Consider the following 6,000-nt stretch of genomic DNA (forward strand, 5'->3'; position numbering starts at 1 on the left):
CTGCAATGTAATGAAAACATTGTCTAGTTTCTCCACCGTCATTTCATCCCATGCTTTATACACGGTCGGAATAAGTTCATCAATATTAGTCGGGGATTCATGTTGTAATGATTGAATTGCATTGAAAAAACCCAAGTCTAAGACATTGAAATCCGGGCTGTTTAGTGGCTGACAAATCATTTTTTTATTCCATCCATTTTCAGATCCGGCGCGAACAACTTCTTCATCATCTACACTGCAATGTGGCCTAGCATTGTCTTGTTGACTTTTGATCGGCATTGTTTTACTGCCACGAGGCCATTTTTCTTTTATGGCGGGAATTAGTTTTTCGGTAATTGTTCGAACATAAACTTCGTGTGTAACTTCGACGGGTTTCGTTACTAACGTTCCACGTTGACGATTTTTGGAGTTCCTTTTCGCTGGTTCTTGCACCGCAAATGGCCAAATACCAATGTTCACCGGATGTTGATTATGTATTAGATTATTGAAAAATAACCAAGGAATTGGTTAAAAGTGATTACGGTAATTCTTGGTTAAGTTATTATTTTATGCATATTTACTTTGACTTGCAATGTCATTTTTAATATCATACTTGGTATGCTTAAGCATCGTAAACCTTGGAAGCACGAATCACCCAAGGTGGTCAAAGCTACTTCCAGAGGAGGGAAATATTATTTTTATGCATTTTTGAGTAGTCATTGGAAATATCTAGATTATTGAAGAAATGCAGAATTGGTTCTAATATAATAGTATCAGAGGTTACAGTAGTCTGAATCAAATTAGTTTGTGGATTTTTTGGGGGCAAAATGGATTTTAATGTGCTTTTGGTGATAAGAGCAAATAGGGGTCTATTCTGTAACCGTCCCGTTAAAATTTAGAGGCCTTTAAAATTTTAGCGGCCCTTAAAATTGATTTGGTATTCACCAACTTCAAAACCTGTTAAAATTTAACAGATTCCTTTAAAATCGCCCTCTAAAATGAAAAATTTTAGAGGGGTCGGAACAATCACCTTTAAATTTTAGCGGCCATAAGTTTTTGACGTTTAGCGTATTCGAAATTTTTATATTTAGTAAAAAACACCTTTAAAACGCTCATAAAATGGCTTTTTTCGATATTGCCGGCGAAATATTGGTGGATGAATTTATTGAAGATGAGGAAAGGTAAATAATTATATTTTTGCATAAATATCTACATTATTATACTCCTATTTGGTTTCAAAATTCTACAGAGCTGAAGTTAGGCTTCATCAGAGATTAATTAGAGATATGAATAATCCATTCCAACTTCCTAACAAAACATTCAAAACAATCTTCCGATTTAATAAAGATGTCACAAGAGTAATAATTGATATGATTAGACCTTATCTACAGCAAGGACCAAGAATTACAGCTGTACCACTAGAATTGAAGTTCCTTGCAAGCCTCCACTTTTATGCTACTGGCGGGTATCAACTAACTAGTGCCCATGATTATAATTTTGCAATAAGCCAACCTACAATGAGTGGCTGCTTGGATCAAGTGACAAATGTGATTTACGACCATTTACTACCTAATTGGATAAAATTTCCCCAAACTCAAAATGCAAAGAATAAAGTTGTAGAAGGGTTCATGGACAAATTTAACATGCCAAGATGTTTGGGTGTTATTGATTGCACCCATATTGCAATTATATCACCACTAGAAAATTATCCAGCACTGCCATACTTCTGTAGGAAAGGATATTATAGTATAAATTGCCAAATAATTGTGGACAGCGATTATAATATATTAAACATGAACGCTCGCTTCCCTGGTTCTACTCACGATTCAGCTATATGGCAAGCTTCACATGTCAAAGCTATTATGGAAAATCAGTATATTCAAGGCTCTAATTTATTTATAATTGGAGACTCTGGATACCCTTTACAGCCCTTTCTATTAACTCCATTTGAAAATGCTCCAGAAAACACACCTGAAAGTAATTATAATCACCACCTTGTAAGAACTAGAAATATTATTGAAAAATTGAATGGAGTACTAAAATCAAGGTTTCGGTGCTTACTTAAACATCGTGTATTGAATTATGATCCCATAAAAGCTGGTAAAATTATTTATAGCTGCGGAGTGCTACACAACATAGCACGCTTTTACAAAGATGAACTGCCTGATGAAGAAATCTTCGAAGAAGTTGATCAACACAACGACGATAACAATATTCCAGTCAACATTGTACATCAAGGGAATTGGCATATGAGAGGAGAAGTAGTACGAAACGAAATTGTTCATTATTTTAACAATAATAACTAGTTCATTTCTCCCTCGATTCTCTTTCCATGTGAATATACACTGTTGTAAGATGATCACAGAAAAGTTATAATCCTTGGAACATTAGATATACGTACATAGCATCAATAGCTCAGTAATTCACAGGTCTGCAAAACAAAACGTGGAACAATCAGTTTTATTATTCGTTTAACACATACTCAAGCCTCATCTTAGAAATAATCCTGTCCCATGTTGAATTGAAAGATAACTTTGTAGTTTTATTGGATAGTCAGTATTACTACGGCTTAATTTCCTTATCTTCTGTTAATACTTTTCAATGAAATAATCAAATTTAATGTCGGTTTCAACAAACACACATAAACATAAACACATAACCTAAAATTTACCACTGGAAACTGGAGGCGCCTGCGCCCAGCCCAGACCTACGCCTGTCCCATATGTTTAAAAACAGACAAGATAATTTCTGCACGCAAGCTTACTGTCCAAAAGTAATTCTACGCAGTCGCAAATTTAAAAATAAGACATTTTTCAAATTTAAAATAAAAATTTATTAAACAAAACATCACATTTTTTTCCCAACGTTGTTAATAGCCCTACCTAAGTTATTTAATGCTTTTGCAATTGCAAAATTTGACTTAGCTAGAGTCACTAAATGCCTATCGTGGGCCTCGAGAGCAGTATGTGCTCGCGCTTTCGATGTTTTTCGTTTTCTGGAGGCTGTCGGCGTCTTAGGCTCAGGTGTCGTCTCAGGTTCCTAAGAAAACATTGTATGAATGATTAACATAATATTTGAGTACAACGTTTATACCGTAGCGATGACCACAGGAATGTCGTCTAAATTAAAGCCCTCCTCTTCTATTGGTGGTGAAGGAGGGTCTAATACCTGAGCAGCTTCGGGGGTAACTTCTTCACAACTACCGTGAGCCTCCACTAAATCAACCCCCTCAATGGTTATTTTAGATATTAACGCCAACAGCCTTTCCTCCAATTCACTCAGGGGCTTCACAGAGGGACCACCCCCCGTACCTGTGAAGCCGTATTTAATCTCCCGAGCCCTGCGTTTCACATTTGTTTTCATCTCACTCACGGTCTAGGTATGATTAAAATGAAAAGTATTAACTAGAATCTTGTGTTTGTAGAAATGCCACTTACATCTTTCCATTGACGAATGGTTTTGGGGGGACCAATCTTATTGAGCTCGTTCGCGAGCGTCTCCCATTGTTTATTAATTTTTGGGAGATGGACTGGATTAATTTTACCCCCGAAAAGAACACTGTTGTCTTCTAGATAGCTGATTATAAAATTTTTCTGGATTTTTGTCGTTCGCGGTGAACGTGACATTTTGAGCGATTTCGAACTAACAAATGGCGCGCAAATAAAAACCCTAAATCACCCCAGGGTAACAATGGGGTGATGCAATGTTGCCAAATATTATGCGTCATATTTTAGAGGATACCTCTAAAGAAATTTATTTTTAACGGACCGCTTAAAAATGTTGTTACAGAATAGTGCATCTGCTAAATATTTTTAGCGGGCATCTAAAATTTTAACTTTTAGAGGACTTTAAAATTTAACAGATGGGTTACAGAATAGACCCCTTAGAAATGAAGAAGCAAGGTACTTGCTATATGAAATATGTTGCATTTATTTTCTTAAATACTAATTATTGTTAGACAAGCATACAATCAGATGAAAATAACATTAAGGGACGCGTCCAATCCTTTAACACTTCCAGAGAAAATTTTTAAATCTGTGTACAGAATTGCACGTGAAATTGTTAATGAATTGATAGAATTAATCAGTCCTTACTTACCTATACGAATTCTTGAAGAAATTGCGCTACCAGATCAATTAATTATTCTTTGTGCTCTACTTTTTTTTGCACAAGGAAATTATCAAAAATCTGTATCCCAAGATTTTAGCTTCTCAATATGTCAATCTTCTATTAGTAATAGTATTACTGCTGTGACGAATGTGTTGAATGAACATTGTTCACAATTTTTGTCAAATTTCCTTCTACAGAAGCAGCAAAACAGGAAGAAAAGGCAAAATTCATCAATTTATTGAATGAATATCCTGGAATAATTGGTGTTATTGATTGTACCCAGATTAGAATTTTTCCTTCTCCCATAAATAGTGAAAATTCAGGAATTTCATCTTTTTATTCGTAAAGGATATCATAGCACTCAGTTATTATTGCCGCCGATTTAAAACTTCTTGCTGTAAGTACGCGATATCCTGGGTATGATCCTGCCATTTGGCAGACCAGTGTTATTAGAAACCATTTTGTCACAGATTTTGAAAATGGACATAGAAAAAGCTGGCTCCTTGCTGATTCCGGTTACCCTCTTGAACCGTGGCTAATGACTCCTATTGGAGGAAGGGGTCACAATGACCAACAAAGAAATTACAAGGTGTCACATAAACACATCCGCAATGTAATCGAAAAGTTAAATGGAGTACTAAAATCCAGGTTTAGATGCTGCTTTTCTGAAAGTTCACTTCATTATTGGCCAGATAGAGCTGCTAGGATTATTAATGCATGTGCTATTTTGTATGATTTATGCATGACCCGCCAAGACATACCTCCAGAAGATCCAGTTGAAAATCAGAACATTGAAGATCATGAGAATGAAATAGATGCTAACATCGTAATAACCACTTTTACAACGAAGGGCAAAGAACGCAACAAAGAATACTTAATTGGTATTTTTAAATGCGATATAATTGTATTAATCGTTGAACAGCTTTACAAATTAACGCTTCTACAATTATTAAGAAAGTATGGGTAAATTCGAGCTTGAAGCAGTATAAGTTATAAATTTTGACAATTAATACGACAAATTTAGTGATTTTTGCGCGAATCATGACAATTGGCAGATCTCTCGCACGCCAAGTTTAGGCGCGTGGATTTTCAATATTGAAAATTTTCCAATATTAGGTAGCACAAACAAGGCGTGCATGGTGATAGACCTTTTAATTGGTTATTGAAATAATTCAATATCCAATTTCCAATATTGACTAAAAACCAATGTTCACCGTAATAGACCTGATTAGCGGTTTGGGCTGGACGTCAATCGCGACACTGCCTTTTATATATATACTAGCGGCTTCGCTCGCGTAGACGATTCGCTGATGTGTTGAAGAGTATTAATATCAAGTTCCCCGTAAAAATTTAAATTTACAGTAGAAATATTTTTTCCATACAAACTTCGCCACCACTTTTCACCCCCTAAGGGGTTGAATCTCGGAAAATGCTTAAATACGTGTTTCATTATGCATTAATACTTACTAAATTCCACGTCAAAAATTTTCAATAGAAGTAATTTTCCCATATAAAGTTAGCCACCACTTTGCACCCCCTTAGGGGTTGAATCTCGGAAAATACTCAAATAAGTGTTTCATTATTTGTGAAGAGCAATAGTCAATTAGCGAAACCACGTTCCGCAGAACGTACAGCACGCAAATCGTAGAAAAAACTGTTATATCTATGGAAACATGCGGTGTCCCTATTGGCGATTGTGTGCATAAAATACGTTGTACCGAACGTAATTTCGCTAATTGTCTATTAATACCAAGTTTCACATAAAAATGTAGATATACAATAGAAATATCCCAGACAAACCTTGCCTCAACATTTCACCCCTTTAGGGGTTGAATTTTAGAAAATGCTTAAAAACGAGTTCCATTATTTGTGTTGAAGAACATTAATACCAAGTTTCACGTAAAAATTTCA

At 35.5% G+C, this 6,000-nt stretch overlaps 1 long non-coding RNA gene across 2 annotated transcripts; it reads right to left on the minus strand.

Annotated features, from left to right (window-relative positions):
• Nucleotides 1-741: 741 nt before the first annotated feature.
• On the minus strand, nucleotides 742-2,668 carry LOC135143296 (uncharacterized). Of its 2 annotated transcripts, XR_010282740.1 has the most exons (5): nucleotides 2,462-2,668; nucleotides 2,041-2,410; nucleotides 1,803-1,950; nucleotides 1,549-1,705; nucleotides 742-1,491 (listed from the first exon to the last, which is right to left on the minus strand). It is a non-coding gene; the product is annotated as an uncharacterized LOC135143296 (long non-coding RNA). The 2 variants fall into 2 exon arrangements; XR_010282739.1 differs by having other exon boundaries at nucleotides 1,549-1,950.
• Between the last annotated feature and the right edge of the window lie 3,332 nt (nucleotides 2,669-6,000).

The sequence above is a fragment of the Zophobas morio genome, unplaced genomic scaffold (assembly GCF_036711695.1).
Source record: "Zophobas morio isolate AGI-343-1 ecotype UQ-CSIRO unplaced genomic scaffold, CSIRO_AGI_Zmor_V1 ptg000058l, whole genome shotgun sequence".
NCBI lineage: Eukaryota > Metazoa > Arthropoda > Insecta > Coleoptera > Tenebrionidae > Zophobas > Zophobas morio.